Source organism: Ambystoma mexicanum, chromosome 10 (genome assembly GCF_040938575.1).
Source record: "Ambystoma mexicanum isolate Mex_15411 chromosome 10, UKY_AmexF1_1, whole genome shotgun sequence".
NCBI lineage: Eukaryota > Metazoa > Chordata > Amphibia > Caudata > Ambystomatidae > Ambystoma > Ambystoma mexicanum.
In genome coordinates, this window is record NC_090932.1 from 129948951 (window position 1) to 129972577 (window position 23627).

Here is a 23627-nt window from a genome sequence, read left to right on the forward strand (position 1 = left end):
AGCAATTAGTCACACTGTATCACCTGAATTACCATCACAGGCCTGCTGAACCTCAGTGAGGCAGACCTTCAGAGAAAGGTCACCATCAGTACTGCCATCCCACCCCTCCTGAAGCTGGTGTCTGTCCGGTACTTCTGTGCCATGGGCGCATTGCAACACACTGTTGGTATTGTATGTCCATACCAACCTTCTCTGAAGTGCTGGAGCAAGTTTTGAAGGTGCTCATGAGACTTGCGCACCAGTACATCCCCCTGCCCATCACCACAGCCCAGGTTCATGCAGCAAAGGCATGTGTTTAATGCCATAGCCTACATCCCTAGTGTGAGAGCAGCACTGGACTGTAGACATATGGCATGAGTGCAGTCCCAGGCAGTGGAGCTGGTGCATCTAAACCAGAAAAGGTATTATTCCTTGAACATTCAGATTACTCGTGATGTCAATCTCACCATAAACCACTTCAGTGCTCATTTTCCAGGTTCCACCGATGATGTGAACAACTCCCTGCCGGGATACATGAATAACCACAGAGCACAGCGTGGCTGCATTTTGGGTAAGTAATCAACCTGCCAATGAATAGGCACAGGAGCACAGAAGGAGACAGGGGCAGGAGCAAATGTGACTGAACTACAGGTACTATAATGCCTAGTCCAAGATACATGCAATAGGCCATGAACTATTACCCACCTCCCTCCAGATACAGTGACCTGAGCAAGCAACATAGTAGGGTAGCCTGGTATGAAGAAAGTAGGCACACCATTCCTTGTATTAATCAAGGTCCCTGTCACATCTTGCAAGCCATTCCCAGCCAGTACACAGGGATAGGCCAGGAAATGGGCAATCACTAAGCCTATGGTTGTGGGCCTGTTTGGACATAACCATTTGGGATTATGTCCAAATAGGCTAGCACTCATTAACAATGATACAGGATACACTGCAATATTCTGTGTAGGCCCGGTTAAATGCACAGACACAGCAAGTGTCATAAAGTAACCACAACCACATATCAGCCCACAAACGCCACCAAGACGATAGTAATAGTATTGACCACTTCAAAAACCAACAGCCTCTTTTGACATTGGCCTTTCTACGTGTTGTAGGTGACTCAGACTATCCACAGTTACTTTGGTTGAGGACACCTTTGAGGAACCCTGGTACACCACAGGAGGTGACCTATAATGAGGCACACATGAGGACAAGAACATGTATTGAGCGAACATTTGGATTGCTGAGCAGAAGGTTTAGGAGCATCTGCCAGAGATGTGGGGAGCACTGCACGGTGCCCACAGTGGTTGACACAACAGTGGGTGTTGTGCCTGTGTCCCCAAAGGTGTCTTCAATGATGCTCTCATACAGCAATGTCCTTGATATAGCCTTGTGTTTTTCCCCCTGATTACTTATCATCCTGGGCGCTGCTTCACTGGACAGTGCAACAGTTTGGGGTGGCATTCGTGCTTGGGCCTTCAATAGCCTCTTTCCTTTCTTGTGTGCCTGTTATGAGACGTGGAAGATGATATTATTAGCTTTGTTGTGTTGTTTCAGTGCGTGCTAAGAGGCATTTTGCAGTAAGCTAGATGCAAGTCATGTCAGGCAGGGCCACAACATTACCAATGGGGCATATTGGAATAATAATAATAATAATAATAATAATAATAATAATAATTGTCTGATGTGGCTTGTTTGATGGCTCCTTTTAATTGAATGTGTTGGGCATGTGCAGCTTGATTAACCTGTGGTTTCATGGACCTTCCTGTTTGGCCAATCTCATGGGTGCCCATGTACTACTGGCCACATGTTGTTCTCTGTTGTACTCTCACCTGTGAGTTGACGTTGTACCAGTCATATTGTGATGGCTATATTATTATAGGGATTACACCATAACTAGTGTTTACAGGTAATGCTCTTTTGAACATGTAATCATTGAGGCACGCCACTCTATGTATGTGCAGCATTTGTTTGATTTGCGATGTGCGTTTTCTGGTTGGGGGCTATTTGGCTGCCATGTTTTGTGGAAACATGGGTGCGTTGGCTACCGGCAGCGGAGGTTGGTGATGGAGTTTGTGAGTCACTGTCACTCCAGGATACTTACTGTTGACTGTCGCTGATAAATGGCCTACATTGAGGGCTTCTTACTTCTATATAGTAGGACATTTTTGGGAAATCACCTGCCTTGCCTCCAATATAGAGTTCATTCGTGTTGGATGTGGTCATAGCCTGCCCCACGCTCTGCACCGTGAGTGCAAGTGTGTATGATGACATTGAATTTGGGTTGCCACATGAAGATAGGTCAATCATGTCCTCACTGGTGTCTTTCTGGTTGCCTGTTCAAACCACCACCATCCCTACCCTGCCTAGGCCCACCATGTGTGGTATGCTGCTCACATTCTCCTCCCAAGGTGTCAGTTGGTGAGGTTCCACTGTCCTTCCTCTGGTAGCTACTGTTTCCTTACAGTGACAGGCTATTATGGTGCAGACATTGATTTTCAGGTCATTCCACCCTTTTCTGAGGTTCGCACAGCGCTTTGGTACAGTCCCCATGGCTGCCACCATGTCACTTATCTTGCATCCATATTGCATTTTTTCACCAGTGGGTGGTCTTCCTATTATGTTCCCCATACAGCTCATCTGAATGGCCAACAACTTCTCTGCAAGCACAGTGTGCTCTGCCTCAGTGCATTTTGACTTTCTAAGCCACATTTTCTGCACCTTGCCATTAGATTTGCCTCCAGATACATCCTGTCTGTGTTTCAACTTCAGATGGCACTTACAAAGTGGTGATTTCAAGTGGATTGGATTTCTAAAGAGGGTTACCGCACAGTTTCTGGTTGGATTTTTTATGGTATTTTCATTAAGCGGAATTACCATTCGGTAATTCCTCCACATTCCCGGCGCTAATACTAATTCTGCCGAAAAGTGGCAGATTTAAAGATCTGTAATGATATTTGCTACGAATTCCAAATGTTGGAATTACTGTTACTGTGGATGGTTGGGACAGTCACATGTCTCCTCGTAATTTGGAGCTAATTGCACCAGACCCGTTGGCAATAATGTTAAATCTGCATGGAAGAATTAGTGTCATGTTTTCTGACGAACTCGGAATGGGCCCTGTCTTTCTCAAAAAAGATTTCCTGAGTTATTTTCTGATTCACTAGAGTGCATCAGAGACAATGTACATAAAATACAAGTGAGACTTGGAGCCATCCTGGTTAAACACAAAGGTGCATCCAGTTACGGGTTCCGCCAGAGGTGCACTACAAGAACATCTACAGAAAATGATAAAAGAGGGCACCATTGGACTGGTGGAAACATTGTGAAGTGGGAGAATGGAAAAACAGGCTCCCGTCCTTCCCCTCTCGCGCCTGGCCTAAAGGATCACGGCCCAGGCACCCGCCACAATAAGAGTTTGCCCATCTACCAGACAACCAAATACCAAGGTACCGGAACATACGGATGTGTCCATCTGCCTGCCCAGCAGCACGCCCTGCCCATGCCGACACCTGCGGCACGGATCAACTAGATTAAAACCTACACGTCGTTAGAGATGCCATGACGACCTAGCCAACGGTCAGCACACCTGTGCAAATATACACACTGGACACTCCCGCACCAATCTACACGAAGAATACACTCAGTGCTATGACGTAGGCGACAGACATACTCACGGACGTGCATCTTTATTATTTTCCACATAGGCTCTCAAAATGCAGAAACGCAAGACGCATCATGAACTCATCTAAAAAGCTTGCTTACGCTTCTCCTAACCCCAGGTGCCATAATGAGAAACATAACGAAGACACGATACTGGTCATAAGACAATATGATACTATAACCTAAAGCGCCTGTGCACCAAACGGTTCCATCTATACACCAGGCCTAAGTAGGCCGCAAGCAAGAGCTTCCATGGACGTTAAAAGAACAAGAGTCAGGTTGCTGATCCTGCAGAATGAGCCCGGCGAACGCAGACAGCCAAGGTCGCAACGTTGCAAACCCACATTCCGAAAGCAGACCATCAAGGGCACGATGTTGCAACCTCGCATGCCGCGCACCAACGTTAAAGTCACACCTGCAAATTAAACCAGGCACACAGTGGAAAAACAATATTAATTGTGCAGAAGTCTGCCTCAAACACGGTCCCACCTCACGTGACCAAGCTGAACCTGACAGGATGCCAAGCCCAGGAGAAAGAAGGCGTCTGGATCCTTCGGTACAAGACAGAGGCAGACACACTTGAAAAGCTCAATGGACATCTGCGACAGTGGGAGTAGTCGGCCTTCTCGCTCATGAATAAGTCCTCACATTGTCTGCACGTACTCATAGTGAAACATTGTTACAAATGACAGGTACACCGAGAGCTGGGAACAGCGATGGTTCCAGGCTGGGAAGCTCGCGGGCGCACCAATCAGAACATGGGGCTCTTATCACTGACGCCGTTAACATTAACCAATCATCAGGAGTCTTCATGTAACAATTCTCATGTATCTAATTGTAGGGACAACCCAGTATATCACCTGACTACACCTTGTCCACTAATATTGTTCTCTATACGTATACTATACTAACCCTACCACTCGAGCAACCAATTAAGAGTGGCGATAGGTTTTTTGCTAACTTTCTAAGGTGACACAAGTAGCGCGTCATACTAAGGTAAAAAGGGCCTGCGAGCCCTACGATTGTGTGTGTGTGTCAGGACGGACGCGTACGATCCTTGACCCATCCCTGCCGTTTTTGTTTAATAAACAGCAGAGTCACCTTGCTTCTTGTGTGTGTGTCTCATACTCTATCTCATCTGGGATATACGGGAGGAGTTGGGGCCTCCCTGCCCGGAGGTCAGCGGACGGCCCGGCCGACCCCGGCAGAATTTCCCCCCGACAAGTTGGAGGCACCGCTGAGATCTGTTTAAGATCCGCCTTTTTATTTTTTTACTTTTTCCAGGCACTCCGGTTGCGAGGAGGCCCGGCGGCGCGGCCCCCTCTGCCGTCGCCCCCTTCTGAGGACTACAGGACCATCGCGGAGCTGCGAGAAGACCGGACAGCGCAATCCGGATATTGGCCCTCGGGAGCCGGTTGAGAAGTATCCCGCCCGCGGTTGGCGAGTGTCCAGACGTGGTCCAGACGAGGGGAGGTGGCGAGCCGCTTGGAGGGTGCACGCAGTCAAGCGGCCCTGCATCGAGAGAACTTGGTGAGCATGCCACGCACAACAAGCAATGTGAAATTGTGAGGGAGGGGGGAGGAATTAAACACGGGAGGCGGGAGGTGTTGCACAGCTGCGCGGCGAAGGTTTGACAACTTAATGTTGGAAATAGAATGAATGGTAGTCGAACAAGTGCGAGAGCAGTCGACTACGTTACGCAAGAGAGGGGGGAGCACGAAAACATCACGTGCGGCCGCTCGTAGAGACTGATTGGCCTAGGTAGCGACTACGTGCAAGGGTGGGGGTGTGTGTGGTTTCCTACGATTTGGCATTTATTGATCAATGAGTAGATGAGGATCCCTATTGTTCGAGCAGGAAACTCGATAGATAGATGACGTTTCCCTGTAGGCGGTAGCTAGTTAGTTGCCTAATACGGAAGATAATTGGCTGGTTAAGCCCTCCTGTCGAGGGGCGTATCACACGCGAGGCGACGCAGCGTGCGCAGTCCGGTTATATTATTGATTTGGTTACCTTGTTCCAGGAGTGACAGGAAGACAGCTGTAGGGTTAACGGGGGTAGATTGCAAGTGTATTTTGAACTTAAAGAATATATGAAGAACTTATTAACAGCTCAAAGAGATCGGTGACGTCACCAGTAGGGCTTTCATAGGATATCGCGAGCACAAGAAACATTGGTTTTGAGAGTGGTGGGGAAGAGAACTGTGGTAAGGGAGTGGGAACGGAGATAAACGGTAATGAGTTGATCGGGGAAAGGCGAAACGGGGGACGTGGCTGCGCACGGAGAACGCCGGCCACGGCAAAGTGTAGAAGGGGGAGGAGCACATGAAAGTAGGACGACTGTATAAGAACGTCATAAAGGGGTACGCAGCCGCAGGGGGCTACGTGCGCCTCGGCCGCAGGGGGCCGTAAGGGTGTTGTATAAAGAAAAAAAGGACAGAAGAAAATATACAAATGTAACATACTATATATTTTTTTTAATTATAATTTTCCTTAGCGGACTATCGTAAGTCCCCAAACTTACGGGGCCAGGTAACAATATAAGGCTGTATATTGTAAACCACTAGTGAGATAAATTGCTACCAGAAAGGGGAAGGGTAGCGAGTGGAGCGCTACTATGTCATACGGGACAGGATCGGGAGGGTGGGGGAACACCCTCACTACCCCACTGCAACACATATGCACAACACTGCCACCCCATAGGGAGAAACTGATTAAGTATAGCATAGAATGGACCCAGGGGACGGATAACAAAATGCTAATACCGTGGCCGCCTAATGGTAGCTTCGATCCATATGCCCAACATTCACTATTAAACCATCTGCACAATACATATAAAGGGAAGAAGTTGGCAAACCACGTGGAAGTATTTAACTTATGGAGGATGTTCCAGGGGTCCCGACCAGGACCAAATGGAATGTTCACTATGGGGGAAATACCGGAAGAAAAAGAGATTAAGGAGGAAGGAGAGGATGGGAAACAGGGGAGTGAGGACCCAAAGAACACGAGGAACAGAGGAGAGGGAGGAGAAAAGAATAATAAAACAAATGAGATAAAAAAGGAACCGAGCAACGAGATACCCATAGCAAAGGGAGTGAAAACAGAGGGAGGGGGGGTTGTACCCTTTAAGAGAATTAGGAGAAATAGAGAGAGGACAGTTGAGGGCGGCTGAGGGATACTCGAACCTGGCATACAGCCCTCCACCATATGTGGCTCATAGGAAGATGCCAGCAGGGGAAGGGAGGACTGGAGAAGACCAGACTGTGGAAATAGGAAATGATGAGTGGGTAGCTGCACAGATATTATTAAAATTACGAGGTTCATTAACAGGAGAAGAGAAGGAGGTAGTAAAGAAAACAGACGAGGATGATGCCAGGGAGAATGAAATGAGGGGGGAAGAGCTGTTACGACAAAAGGAAGAGATTTTGGAGGAACGACTAGCAAAATTAAGGGATGAGCAGAATGAATTGATCAAGCAGCTTGAGAGGGAGGAAAAAGAGAGAGCGAGGAAAAGGAAAGAAGGTAAGAACGAATTGGAGAAAATACGGGAACGAACGGAGGAGCAAAGGAGAGAAGCTGAAAGGGTAAAAGCAGCAGCAGAAAGGGTCTCAAGAGTAGTACTGCGGGAAAAGAAAAGGGAAGAAGAAGAAAAAGAAAAAGAAATGGCAATGTGGAAGAGGAGATTACTATCAGAAACAACTAAGAAATACGAAGAAGGGAGGGTGATAGAGAGTATAGTAGAAAGAGAAAGGGTGAAATGGGAAAGGAAGAAGGAGGATGAGAGAATACTAGAACAGATGAGAAGTGAAGTAATGGAGGAATTAAAAAGGAAAAGGGAGGAAAATAGTAGGGAGATGGAGGAGAGAAATGAAGGAGAAAGAGAAGATAGGAGAAGGGAGAGTGGAGCATGGGGGGATGTGTATAGAAACACAGAAGTAGCAACAACATCAGCACAAAGGAGAGCGGTTGATAAAGGAGACGCAGGAGAACTGGACCTAATAGACTTACAAACAGTAACAATCAAGGGGATAAAGACCGAGTGGGGGTTGCCGTTTATGACTGACTTTTGTAGTGAGGAAGAAGAAGGAGTGGAGAAGGAAGGAAGAAACAGTGAAAGGGAAAGTTTAGATAAACTATACATCACCCGGACCAACACAGACTCACCATGGACCAGTAGGAAAAAGGATGAGCTGGAGAGAAGTGAGGAGGGAGAGCGAGGAATAGTGGAAAGACAGACACATGAGGCAGCACCATCCCCATCCCCATCACACCCTCCCCTATCGCACCCTACATGCTCAACCACCTCACGCTCGTTACGCAAAATAAAACTCGCGCCCTTCACAGATGAACTGACACCCTATGCATGTCGGCTTCGAGACCTCCCTAGTCGCAGGCAGGAAAGACGAATACACATGCCCACATTAAATGCAGGAAAAGATGGGAGAAGGGGAAAAGACGGAGAAGAAAGGGTTGCGAGCAGGGGAAATACGGACGAAATTGAAGATGGAGAAGAAAGGGAAGAGGAGGAAGGGTGTGAGGACTCGATATTATGGAACACAAAGGGTGAAACGAGACATAACTTAATGCCACTTTTAGAGAGAGGAGGGGTTAGACTGCAGTATGTCCCTTGGAAGCATACCGATAAAGAAAATATAAAATGCAGGCTCCCATCATTAAGTGGAGGTGCGGGTAAGTGGATATATGAGATGGAAAAACACACCGCAGGACAGAAACTGGCAGTAGGAGATGTAAAGGGCCTGTTAATATCAATATTAGGGGATAGAGCGGATGACATTTGGAAGAGAGCGGGATTCCATGGGGTAACAATAACAAACACATCGCATGATGGGGCACCATTCGCAAACTGCAGACATGCACTATGGCAGGCACTGAGGGTACAGTACCCAGACACATCAGACATAGGAGCAATTACCTCACGCAAGATGCGTGAGAATGAAGACCCTGTTGATTATATCCAGGCGATTCAAGAGAAGTGGCGCATGGAAACTAGAGAGCAGTGGGATAAAACACCAGCAATATTCTATCATATACTAGTACAAGGGCTCCCAGAAGGAGTTCAGAAACAACTAAAGAAAGTAGTGGGAATGGAAGCAAAACCATGGCCAGAAATACAACTGACTATAGTGCATCATTGCAGGACATGGCAAGGAAAAATGAAACAAAAGGAAGAGGACAGGAAAACGGAAGAGGCTAAACTAGTACAGAAAAAACTTACTAAATACACAATGGAAGGGGCACTAATAACTACACCCACAACAATGACCCAAAGCCCCACACAAGTAGTGGCTGCACAAGATTCCGCCCAAATACCACCTTCACAGACTGTAACACAACAGGCGCCGCCAGTGCAACCATACACGACCAACATGGGAGGAGGACATACAATGACGGGAGCTGGGTATTATAATTATAACAGGGGGAGAGGAGGATTTATGAGGGGGAGAGGATACGGATATAACACCCAACAACAGGTGGGAGGACTTAGAAATCCCTACCCCACAGGGCAACCAGTATACCAGGACAACACAGGGAGCTTCCCATGGCAGAATAGGGAACCACCGGTGTGTTGGAGTTGTGGACTATTGGGGCACATGTCACGCACGTGTAGAGTTAGACCAGGAACACCATCATGGAGTGAACAGGGACAATCAAGGCCCTCACAGGAACAGCAGGGGATACAACAACAGCAGACGTTGCAACAGGGAAATGAACAACAACAACAAATAACACAACAACAGCCACAGACATATTCACTGCCACAACAACAGGTAGCAATGACACAACAACCCCATGTACAACAAACACAACTGGGTAGGGTGACGGTCTTGGGACACAACCCTTACACAGGAAATGGCCAATCATTGTACCCTCAATAGGACTGCCCACAGACGGCCTTGGTGTGTCCCATCCTGTCAGTAACACCTAAAAGTGCGGAGGAGCCACGCATAGAGGTAACGATAGGTGACAAAAAATTATCATTCCTTGTTGACACCGGGGCAACCCGGTCTTGCATAAGGGAAGGTAAATTTAAAATGTCAGGCGAAGCCATGAACACCTAAGGATTCTCTGGGGCTAGAGGGTTGGTTCCCTTTACTGATAACATTCCCTTATCTATTGGTGATTATGATCTGTCAGTTCCACTTCTATATTATAGTGCCTCACCAGTAAATATACTGGGGAGAGACATAATGAACAGGTTGAATATGACGATCTCCTTTACTGAGGACGGCATCATTTGCTCTACTCCAGGGATTAATATGCTCACAGCACGACAGATTATGCAAGCATACTGTGGACAGACAGCTATTAGGGCGGAGCCAATAGATGGCGAACTATTCCAGTATGGAACAGATATGGCAATTGCATGGATGCCAGGGATAGAGGGGAAAATATGTAGGAGGCCAGCAGCATATCTGTTCAGACCAGAAACACCTGTTAATGAACAAGAAGGAAAGGTGGTCCTAATGGACATTGAGAGCATTATTGCAACAGCTGATTACATTGCTGTACATGCCCAAGACAGGGAAGGAAGAGCATGGAGGGCTGTGATAGCATTAACAGAAGGATGTAGGCTCACCCAGGTGTCAGATGAGGAGCTGTTTTCAGATGAAAAGGAAGAAGGTGAAATGGTGTTTATGATGAGTGTGGAAATATGGCTAAGGGTGACTTACAAACAAGTAGCACAGAAAATTGCAATGGCACTTGAGGCACCCGCATGCACCCCAGTCCCCTTCTTTAAGGAGGATATGTCAAAGGTACCCAAATCATTGTGGACTACTGGCCCCTATGACGTGGGGTGCATAAAAAGTATAGGGGGAGTAAGGATAAAATTGAAATAAGGTGCCATACTCCCCAGAGTAAAACAGTACCCACTATCAAAAGAGGCAGATGAGGGTATATATGAAACCATAACGGCCCTTATAAATAATGGCATATTGGTCCCCTCGGAATCACCATGTAACACGGCTATGTACCCAGTGCGCAAGGCTAAAGGAGGGTCTTGGCGCTTCATACAGGATCTCCGGCCCTTGAACAATATAGTAGAAGCGGAATATCCCGTAGCAGCAAACCCGGCCACGATATTGTGTGGCATTCCAGCAGAGGCATCACGATTTACAGTGATCGACCTTAAAAATGCTTTTTTCTCAATACCATTACACCCAGACTCACAAGATCTGACGAGCTTCACTTACAGAAACACAAAGTGGAAGCACACTAGATTGCCACAAGGGTATTGCGAATCACCCTCAATTTTCAACAGAGTAATACAGATGGATTTGGGTAACATTGAAGTGGAAAGCACAGTGTTGCAGTATGTGGATGACATAATAATTTGCAGTACAAACGAAAGAACATGCAGAGAGGACTCCTTAAAGATGTTGACAATATTGGCTGAAAAAGGCTACAAGGTAGACATGGAAAAGATACAGTACTGTCAAGAACAGGTACTTTACATTGGTCAGCTTATATCCCAACATGGAAGAAAAATTGCACCACAAAGAGCACAGGCCATTTCAAACACTCCAATGCCACAAACTGTGAGGGAACTGCAGCAGTTCCTGGGGCTGTGCAACTACTGTAGAGCGTGGGTATTTGATTACAGTTCATACATAGGGCCCCTGCTTGAGGCGTTAAGGGAAGCTAATAAAGGGGAGAAAAAGCTGGGGTGGACGATGGAAATGAAAGAGGCTTTTGATGAATTGAAAGATGCGATATCAACTGCTCCAGTACTGGCATCCCCTGACTATGAGCGACAATTCTTTATATTTTCACATTGCGACTCAGCAGTAATGAAAGCAGTGTTGGCTCAGAAAACAAGCATGGGCTACAAACCAGTAGCATTTTACAGCGGCACTTAGATCCTGTGATATTAGGTCACTTCCCTTGCTAACAAGGTCTCGCCGCAGCTGCTTTCGCGGTGGAAAAGGCATCAGCAATCACCATGGGGTGCCCAACTACACTGTTTGTGGAACATGCACTATTTGCGATATTGAATAAACCTAAGTCCACCCTAACCACGCAGAGGGCATCAGGTTATGAGATCATTTTATCCAGAGCTGAACTATCAATTGTTAGATGTAGCACGGTCAACCCTGCAAGGTTCCTAGCAGAAGTAATTGAGGAGGGAGATTATGCCCATGACTGTACGGAAATAACTGAAATATACTCATGTACTAGAAAGGTCGAAGAAAACGCACTGGAGGGTGGTGAGCTCTTATTTATTGATGGGTCATCAACTATCGATCAAAGAGATGGTGTAAGGAGAACTGGGGCAGCAGTGGTAAAAATGATGGTGGTACCGGTGTGTGTGGCAATGAAATGTGTGCAATTAGCACAACATTACTCCGCTCAAGCTGCAGAGTTAGTTGCACTGATCTTGGCGTTGAAGGAAAGCTTTGACAAATGAGTGACCATATACTCCGACAGCGCATATGTTACATCCACTGTCCACTCAGGGCTGTCAAAATGGAGAAGAAGAGGGTTTAGGAGAGCTGATGGCACACAAGTGCAACATGCTCTCTTATTGGCTGAACTGATTGAAGTAATAAATGACCCCCAAGAATTAGCTTTAGTAAAATGCACCGCACACACCAATGGTGAAGACCACGTCTCAAAGGGGAATGCAGCAGCAGACGCACATGCTAAGTATGCTGCATACTTTGGTGAGATATGGAACCCCCCAGAGTCACAGAGAGGGAGAGGGAGGGGAATGGCTAAGGAGATGTTGATAAGAGAAGGGTACACTCATCTCCCAGCCACACAGATTATGGAGCTACAAGCGGCTGCACCAATGGCCGAAAAAGAAATATGGGTAAAAAGAGGATGCACAATGTCACCAACTGACGCACTATGGCGCCAGGGTGGCACTGGAAAGGTTGTAATACCATTGGCACTTTTGAACACTGCCCTGAGTCAACTACATCATCCAGCCCACACAGGCAAGGAAGTAATTGCAGCACGAATTAGGGAAGACTGGTTCTGCCCCGAGTTAACTTCTCATGTGTCAAATTTTATCAGTAATTGTCTCACATGTCAACAGTTTACGGCCGGCCATACTCTAAAGGTGGTAAGAGGTACTATACCCCGGCCAGAGGGACCTTTCCGACATCTCCATATTGACTATGTTGATATGATCAACATATGTCAAGGAAATAGGTATATGATTGTAGTAGTATGCCCATTCTCTAGGTGGATTGAAGCAGGGCCCTGTTCACACCCAGATGCATTTAGAGCAGCTAAATTCCTAGTGAGGGAGGTCTTCCCAAGGTGGGGGGTGTGCGAAGTGTTAAGGTCAGACAATGGCCCACATTTCGCAAATGAAATGTTCCAGCACATCACCTCCTTGCTGAACATAAAGCATAAATTTGCATGTGCTTACCACCCACAGGCCAATGGTATATGTGAACGCCTGAATGGCCTATTAAAAGAGGCAATTGCAAAGATACAGCAGACAACAAAGAAGAGTTGGTTATATTGCCTTCCATTAGCCCTATTTGAGCTAAGGAACAGACCAGGGTCCGACCAGCACCTCACCCCACATGAGGTGGTTACCGGACGTCAAATGCGCCTTCCCCTAACGCCAACATCAAGAGCATTTACCGACTACGAAAGTACAGCGAGCGTTCTTGGTGATGAAATGTACCAATATGTGTCTTCTTTGATTACTAGTGTAGCGTTTGTGTCTCAACAGCTCGAGCGCACACGGGGCGGGTCTAACAGCAATCAACAAGAAGACGCGGATAAAGAATTGGAAAAGGAAAGACTGTGTAAGATTACTAAAGGTGACCACGTACTACTTCGCAATTTCAATAGGAAATGGTATAATGCACGATTTACTGGCCCCCATCTGGTAGAGGAGGTATCAACGAGAGCAGTAAAGCTACAGGACAAGCGTGCCTGGAACCAACTACACGATGTAAAGATCTACAAACTCCAGACCCGCCCCAGCGCCACCGACAGGTCCATTGGGAGAACAGCAACAACATCACCAACGGAGGAAGAGAGTTCTACCACAGCCAACGACCCAAGTGTTCCCATACCCTGTGAATCCCCAGATTCCCCAGAGACAATAACTGAAGAAGAAAAGGGTGATCTCCACACTGCCCACCCCATGGTCACACGCTCAAAGAGTAAAAATACTTCCGCCAGTTGAGCCCAAACCCCCTGCCCATTGACCCCCACCCCCACTACCAGTAATAACTGAACTAAAGGACATTGTGTTGCACAAGTACACATGTAAACACGTGAATGCTCTCTTTTCTTTTCTCTCGCACATGCAGGAACTGCGTATTATTGTACTGCTAAGAAAATAGATAACTAACGAAATTCACTGCCCAGGAGTAGATGGTACCCTCAGACGATAACTACCCAGAAGAATTGTCACACCAATTTGTATATGAAGTAAAAAGGCCAACGTACCTGAAAAGAAGAAGGGTACGTGTCTACTACACAGCATTCCTCTTGGCCATAGAATACTCAATGCCCCACCTCCACCCATACTTGCCTGCCCTAAGAGATAGATCGCTTAGATTGGCGTGGGAACAGCTCTTCGCCTGGGCACTGAATGACTATTTGATAGGGAGAGCTTAAATAACAACAACTAACATTTAATAACCAGCATATTGAGAATTTTCAGACGGGCAACTTTAACGTCGCAAGAATACGCTGCCGGACCGCAGCAAGGTAAGAGCAAAATGCCGGTGAAATTAGCATATGTAATAAAAATAATAGGGATTTTGATGATCACCGGGTTCTTGGCTGCCTCTGTATGGCAGTACAGCTGTGCTACAAATATTATTGCTGTACCCAAACCTAATACACCCCCATCCCCAGCTGCAACAGGTGTCACGTCAGGTGATATTAGTAAAATTACACACAAGCAAAATAGAGTTAAACGCAGCACATACTCAGATAATAAAGGTATTGACAATTATATACAAGATTCAGCGCACGTCTCAAACAACATATGGTACCAACACATGACCCGTATTGGTAAGCAGACAACAGAAGACAGCTGCTACGTTTGCTCATTAATACCATACGCCATGAGTGCTTCTCGAACATTTGTTGCCACAGAAATAGATGAAAAGACAGCACGATGCATAATATACTTGGCACTGTTCCAGACGAAAGGAAGATTTCAAGGGACAGTGGTGCATATGGTGTGGAAAACCCGAGACTCATACCCATACGAAAACAACTTCCTCAAGACTTATTTGAGTTACCACAAGAGCAGTTTACATGCTGAAGCATTCAGATACATAACAAGTGGTCCCGCAAAAGGGGAAACAAAGAAAGTAACACTGCAGTATTTACCATGTGATTGGTACGCCACTGAAGCCCCTGGTAAACTAGGATGCTGGGAGAGGCCACTGGTGACGATAACGGGAAAGGTGTACTTGGACAACAATTGGGAGATAGGAGTGATTGGCAGCAACATGGTAACAAAGGAAACTATCTCAACTATCGAAGCACACAACCACAGATGTTGGACGACTTGGATCAAGTACGTGCCCATGCTCACGTGGATAGAGACGGATGAAGACCCAATAACAATACTGCCGCTGACTGCGCCTAAGGTATGCTACCAACATAAAGGAGAGGTGGACGTAGGATACAACACCAACTGTGCAAGCGTGATGGAGTTACCTGAGGGGGGAGCAGGAACAGCAGTGATAATGGACCATTACTGGGCATGTGGAGAAAAGGCATACCACACACTGCCCCCTCTGTGGAATGGTGTATGCACAATGGTGCACGTCAATGTACCATCACTAGTGGTACCCAAGAAGCATGTGAATGTGGCGAACTTTCCCAAAATGGATGAAGGGGACAAGAGAAGGAAGAGATCTGCACCACCTCAGGTGGAGCAAGGGAACAGGACCAACGGCAATAATACCGTCCTAAATAGAAGAAAAAGACAAGGAGAACCTCTGACTGGAAATTACCTATGGGGAAGGTCGGAAACGGCACTCACTTCAATTCCGCCAGAACACAGACTATTCAGCAGAGCAGCAATGTTCTTCTCCTCAATAATACATCCGGGACTGCAGGCTTACGCAAACGCAAAATGGCTCCAGATAACTAGATGGGAACTAATGATGACCATCAATTCTACAGTAAATGGATTCAACGCAATAAAAGAGGAGCTGCGAGCTGTAAGGATGGTAGCACTCCAGAACAGATATGTATTGGATCTCCTCACAGCCATGGAAGGAGGAGTCTGCGCAAAGATAGGACAATCATGCTGCACGTTCATTCCTGCCAACGATGCTGACAATGGTACACTGACAGAAGCAGTTTCACAATTGGCCCAGATGCACTCCAAAATGATGGATGAAAGTAATGGTGTGAAAAAGGATGAGAGCTGGTTTTCGCTATTATGGTCATGGATGCCAACTTGGCTGTCAGATGGACTGAAAATCATAGTTGGTTGTACTATTTTGGCTGCAGCTACACTGATCATAATAAGATTTTGGAAGGCCCGGAAGGCACGCACCACCGACGAGTTGCTTGAAATGGTCGGTATGCACCCCTTGATGCCAGCAGATGACGGCCAACACACAGGCATAATAATACAAGAGAGAGAGAAATTGCGCAACCAAATCATCACCAACCACCTGGACCCACCATCGGTGAAGATCGAGAACCCAAGAAACCCCAGGAGTTACATCGGGAAATGGGTATACTGTACTCCTGGAGGAACCTGTGAATATATGTACTGGTCATTTGAAGATCATGTGAACCACTATGGACATTTAGGAGGAATAACTAAAATATGGAGAGTAAGAGGAGATAACGAAAAGGATATGTTTGTGGTCGACAAGTCGACCAGAGGGGGGACTGAAGTGGGAGAATGGAAAAACAGGCTCCCGTCCTTCCCCTCTCGCGCCTGGCCTAAAGGATCACGGCCCAGGCACCCGCCACAATAAGAGTTTGCCCATCTACCAGACAACCAAATACCCTGGTACCGGAACATACGGATGTGTCCATCTGCCTGCCCAGCAGCACGCCCTGCCCATGCCGACACCTGCGGCACGGATCAACTAGATTAAAACCTACACGTCGTTAGAGATGCCATGACGACCTAGCCAACGGTCAGCACACCTGTGCAAATATACACACTGGACACTCCCGCACCAATCTACACGAAGAATACACTCAGTGCTATGACGTAGGCGACAGACATACTCACGGACGTGCATCTTTATTATTTTCCACATAGGCTCTCAAAATGCAGAAACGCAAGACGCATCATGAACTCATCTAAAAAGCTTGCTTACGCTTCTCCTAACCCCAGGTGCCATAATGAGAAATATAACGAAGACACGATACTGGTCATAAGACAATATGATACTATAACCTAAAGCGCCTGTGCACCAAACGGTTCCATCTATACACCAGGCCTAAGTAGGCCGCAAGCAAGAGCTTCCATGGACGTTAAAAGAACAAGAGTCAGGTTGCTGATCCTGCAGAATGAGCCCGGCGAACGCAGACAGCCAAGGTCGCAACGTTGCAAACCCACATTCCGAAAGCAGACCATCAAGGGCACGATGTTGCAACCTCGCATGCCGCGCACCAACGTTAAAGTCACACCTGCAAATTAAACCAGGCACACAGTGGAAAAACAATATTAATTGTGCAGAAGTCTGCCTCAAACACGGTCCCACCTCACGTGACCAAGCTGAACCTGACAGGATGCCAAGCCCAGGAGAAAGAAGGCGTCTGGATCCTTCGGTACAAGACACAGGCAGACACACTTAAAAGGCTCAATGGACATCTGCGACAGTGGGAGTAGTCGGCCTTCTCGCTCATGAATAAGTCCTCACATTGTCTGCACGTACTCATAGTGAAACATTGTTGCAAATGACAGGTACACCGAGAGCTGGGAACAGCGATGGTCCCAGGCTGGGAAGCTCGCGGGCGCACCAATCAGAACATGGGGCTCTTATCACTGACGCCGTTAACATTAACCAATCATCAGGAGTCTTCATGTAACAATTCTCATGTATCTAATTGTAGGGACAACCCAGTATATCACCTGACTACACCTTGTCCACTAATATTGTTCTCTATACGTATACTATACTAACCCTACCACTCGAGCAACCAATTAAGAGTGGCGATAGGTTTTTTGCTAACTTTCTAAGGTGACGCAAGTAGGGCGTCATACTAAGGTAAAAAGGGCCTGCGAGCCCCACGATTGTGTGTGTGTCAGGATGGACGCGTACGATCCTTGACCCATCCCTGCCGTTTTTGTTTAATAAACAGCAGAGTCACCTTGCTTCTTGTGTGTGTGTCTCATACTCTATCTCATCTGGGATATACGGGAGGAGTTGGGGCCTCCCTGCCCGGAGGTCTGCGGACGGCCCGGCCGACCCCGGCAGAATTTCCCCCTGACAATTGGATTGGTTGAGCTTGGTAGTTCTGATTAAAATACCACAATCAAAGGCATTCAGAAGTTGTGTTGACCTGTGTAGTTCGAATCAGGAGGTAGTCAACAATAGTTACCCATTACCCAGCATTAATTAACGAATCTTGATGATGATGCATACCACCAGATGCGGTTACATAAACAGTCATGGACACTTACAGCATTTATAACCCCATTTGGAAAGTATCAATTCACCCTCATGCCATTTGGGTTGTCCTGTGTGGCCTCTGTATTTCAGCAGATAATGGACTCACTGTTGAGTAAAGTAGAAAATGTGTCCTACTTTCTAGATGATATTCTGGTATGATGAGAAAACACCCGCAAAGGTGTTAAGCAAAGTCCTGGGAAAGCTAAAAAGAGCAGTGGTCAAAGTGAAGCATGGCAAATGCAAAATCAAAACCAATGAAACATAATATCTGGGCTATATATTGTCAGGAAGTGGCACAAAGCTAAAAATGAAACATGTTACATGCAATAGTACATCTCCCTTCTCACGATTCCGGATGGGCCCCATTACGGGGCCTAGAGGTCTTGGACACCCCCCGCTGCCACCAGATTAAAGGTAACCCATGTGGGCTAATTGTGGCACAGGTCACGATGCGCACAGTGCCAACTGCCAACGTTATTGGCAGTTTTTGCCACTATCATCTCGAGATTTGAAGAAATGTTTATTTCACTGCTTCTATGTTCTACTGAGACACTTGTTTCTGTGCAATGTGTGCATGGTACCATTACTTCATCCACCTTCCAACATGATTGATGACTTTGTCTCTGCAGTGCTGGTTCGCCTGTCCCTCGCCTGCCCGCCTGTGATTGGTACAATCCATTCTTCTTGTAGACCAATCAGGCGAGCCGCAGGCAAATGCCGGCCCGCCTCCAAGGCCCACGTTGTGGGCCCCTGTCTGTTCCCTGTCCGTTGTCTGGCCGGGTCTGAGGGCCCTCATTGTACACCTTTCTCGTGTGCACGTTGACTGTGTTCACCTTTTCCCTGGACATACTAACTTCTCGGACCACCAAACACCTGCTGAAGGTCAGCTTCCCGCCTCTAACTTTCTCTGAACTTTTCTCCTTTAATCTGACACTGTACCTCCTCTTTTGCCTCCCTACCAAACTCCAACAATCTGGCTGTGCCCAGCTGCTGCACGTTTTACCTGCTCATGGCTTAATTCAAATCTAGATGTGCCCAGCAGCTCATGTTTTACCTGCACATGCCTCAGTTCTTTTCTGTATGTATGTTCCCTGCCAATTCATCTCTCAATCTGCCCATCCCTCATTTCGCTGGCTATGCCTTCTGTACCTCCACTGCCTGCCCTGTCTCTCCCCCCTCTTCCCACGCTACTCCACCCTTTCTTCTTTCCTCTATTTGTTCCTGGTCATCTGAATCGTGCCACCCTCATCTCTGCTCCCATTACTCTTCCAATTCTCAGGCTATGCACACCCCTCTCTTTCTCTGCCTTCATTCTCCTATACTCCCCCTACCACACCTCAATCAATGTAATTACACTATCAGAAATGTCGCCTTGCCTAGTTCGATATTCCACTGTTTGTTCCCCCCCACCCCCTGGCTCCCCTTTTGTGGTCATTGCTCTTGCACTACCAGAAATGTCGTCAGGACTAGTACGAGAGTCTATAGCTTGTTCCTCTCCTCCTCTCCACCCGGCCCCCTTTTTTTTGCGTTCAATGCTCTTGCACTATCTGAAATGTCGTCAGGCCTATCACAATAGTTTTATTTGCCCATTCTTAATGTCTCAGGGCCTTGAAGAATGTAATTGTTATTTCTTTCCCTTGCTCCCTTCCTCGCCTTGAAGTGCTTTGAAACACTTTGTTTATAGGCGCTATACAAATAAACTTATTTGTTACTTATTATCTTATCATATCACCACGCCCTAAAACACAGATGACCTTCGCTCATTCCTTGTGCTAGCTGCATATTATGCAAACCTTGTCCCACATTTTTCAACATTAATTGCCAGTATGCAAAACCTTTTGAAGAAATGCACCGACATTGAGTGAACAACTATGCAAAGATAGGAGTATGAAAATGTAAGAAGGATGATAGGGAAAGCACCTTGGGGGAAACATACATTACAACTGATGCCAGTACGTATAGAATAGTAGCCATGTTGGCCCAAAAGCAAGGGGCTAAAGAACATGTGGTATCCTTTCTATCCATGGCACTATCAGATTCAGAAAGCATCTACTCAACAACAGAGAAGGAAATGTGGTGTGTGTGAGCGGTACAGTACTTTCAAACCTATGTGTGGGGTGCAAGGTTTTGGTTGTCACAGACCATACATCCTTGATTCACCTAATGAGCCCAGGATGCACTAATAGATCTACACCAAGGTTGGTGCCCATGACAGCAGAACTCCAAGAATGCACATTCAATGTAACACATACTCCAGAGTGGAGGAACTCCCAGGCTGATTGTATGTTCTGGATGCCTCTGATGAGTGTGTGGGGGTCTCCATAGAAGATATGGGAGAAGATGAGTACTTGGAAGTGAGTGAATAGCAGTGCGCAGGTGAAATGGTGTAGGTAAATGCAGTGTGTGGTCACAAGCATCAAGTCTCACTACACAGGGATGCTAGCTGGGGTCATGTGACTACACATCATGTGAGAAATCGTCTTGCCAATAAAGTTAGTTGTTACGTACAAGATGGCCGGTGTGGTTGTGTGTCCTTGATCCTGCTGTGCCGCGCTCCATGTGGGGATATCACAATGGCGATGAGCGGGCATATGATCCCACACTGACCGGCACTGTGAATGTCCCGCATAGCTCTGTACACCTTGTCGTGAGCAGGACAGCACAGGAGGATAAGCGGACACACACATCGGGTTCGGAGCCCGAATCCAGGCCAACCTGCATCCTACACCGGAGCGTGCCACTGCAGATAGCACAGCCAGCTGCACTTGTACGGCGGAGCATGAGGCAGTGTACCTCACTCATAGCTCTCAACTCACCCGCTTTTGGCGGGTGTCACCCGCCTTGCAAATGGCTGACTCACCCGCCAAGCCTCCTGCACTCCCATTCATTCCAATGGGCGTCTCACCCGCCAAAAACAAAATCGGGTGATTCCACCCGCCTTTGCAAGACAAATGGTTGAGAGCTATGTTGCTGCAGGTGGACAAGGAACACTGACTGGCGACAAGCTCACGGCTGCGCCCAGCAGTTCGACAGTTCAAGTGCACACACAGTGAATTCCGCACCAAAGCCCTGGAGCGGGCTTGATGTCCCGCCAAGCACGCAGCGTTCTGTGACCCCGCTGCCATGCACTGGCAGAAGGCTGCAGCAAGCCTGTTTTTGCCATGCAGGAGTGTGGAAGAAAGACACGGAGGGGTTGCCAGGAAGTTCGGGATACTCGTGGCGCACCCATAAACCACAGGATTCTCCCACAGAGACAGCGGAAGGCGAGCGCACACCTGTCCACCTTAGAATCAGCTGACTACAGCCACACAACAAGTCATAGAGGGCCCACACGTGTCCCTGAGCGGTATGACGTAATTTCATCGCCAGATGTTTTTTCGCGGGGTTTTTTGCCGCGGATTTTTCTTTCAAAAAACAATCATCGAATTTTTTTGGGGGGGGTTAAAAAATTATATAAATTGGGTGTGGGTGTACAGAGATATAAAATAATTAAAGGGGATGGGGGTTAGGGGGGTAACCCCCCCCAAAAAAAAAAATCGATGATTTTTTGGGAAAAAACCTCGCAATGCAACGGCAGGCGATGAAATCACATGGAACCCCCTGAGCTGAGCAGCAAGGAAAATGGGAGACCAAGCGCCAGAAGATGATGCAGAAAGACCAGCTCTGGGGGGGTCTTGCCCAGCAGGTGAGAGAAACATTCCACAAACCGTCCCTCCTGACACAACTCATACTACAAATCTGGGTATGCACTGGGCACGATGGATAAGAGAATTTGACGTCTACCTGGGCACCTTTGGACCACAGGATGCATGAATGTGCTCCTCACATTAACAGCAGGCCCAGCGGTCCGGATATTATATTTGAGCTGCCAGAAGATGTCAGGGTTCCAAATTGAGGTGAGCTGGGAGCCATTTGGCTCCTGCTTTGAGCATAGTAGTGCCTGGCTGGTATACAGTTCTTTTGCCGCAGGATTTTTCGTTGCGGGACTTTTCATCGCCGTTTTTGTTATCGAAAAAAAATCATCATTTCTTTTTTTTGGGGGGGGGGGTTAAAAATTAAATAAATATTTGTGTGTGAAAGGGAATAATTAAAAAAAAAGGGTGGTTTGGGGGGGTTACCCCCCAAAAAAAACCGATAAAAAACAAAACGATAAAAAAAGGCAATGAAAAGTCCTGCAATGAAAAATCCCGAGGCAAAATAACGTACAACCGCCTGGCTAGCTTGAAGCCAACGGCCTCCAGGAGCTGATTTGGGCTCCTGGGATCAACTGGTGCCTCCCAAACATGGAAATGTGACACAAACTGAGTATTTCAGAATTTTAATAAAGTACATTTTAATAAATGCCTGCTTCCAAGATGGCGGGCGCATCACGGCGCCACAATGAGGCTGGTTTACTCCATTGCTAGGAGACCAGTATCCTCTTCCTTTTTCCGCATCCGCCGGCAGGCGGAAACGCCGGCGCAGCAGAAGGCCAGCAAAAGGCCCTGTTTGCCCATGTTCACCGCTGGACGGCGCATGGTGAACACCACGAGACCCTACCATATGTCATTATCCTCCTGTGAGTACGCACATGCAATCAGCCTATTCGTATGTCTTGAAATAGTGTTTGGTATACGCATCTTGTCGGGCGTACTATCTTAACCTGTATTACGGCCTATACAGCAGCTCCCTTGCCTATGCATATGTTTATGTCCAAACGCTGTCTCCTATAACTGATCCACGCCATGCTAGTGAATGATGCTTTGAGCCTTTTTGCACCTTGCTATGATTGTTATGGTTTGATGCACCAAGCTGCACACTGCATTTCATTAGCAGCGCCTACCTGTTTGCACATTGCATTTCAGCCTTAACTATGTATCCTGAATCTAGGTGATCCCCGAATGCCACAATTGTACCTACTTGCCTGCAAATGACAGTTTTAACCTTACTTTGCATCCTGAACTTAGATGAACGCTAATGTTACAACCGTACATTTTAGCCCTCACTGCTAATCTTGAATATAGGTGAACTCCTACTGTTATAACTGTACTTACCTGCTGCTCACGACATCTCCAGCCTATTGTTTTCCCACTGCAACCTCCATTGCTACAATTACCTCTATTGACGCATAGGAACCTCCTCACCTGCCATAGTTCGGGGGCTCCAGCGTACGCTTTCTTTGTAATTCCAGCTGCTCTACACCACCATCATGCTCTTTAGGACCACCTACAACATTTATTATTACACGGCCCTACCTTTAGCCATTATCGCCCAGCTACTCATTGTGGTAACACCTACACATCTCCGGCGAGCGCTCCTCCTTAACTTCCACCCCCTACACCCCCCACCGCTCCTTCAGCTTTTTGAGAGTGTCACTGCTCCCAGCTCTCACCACCAGTTA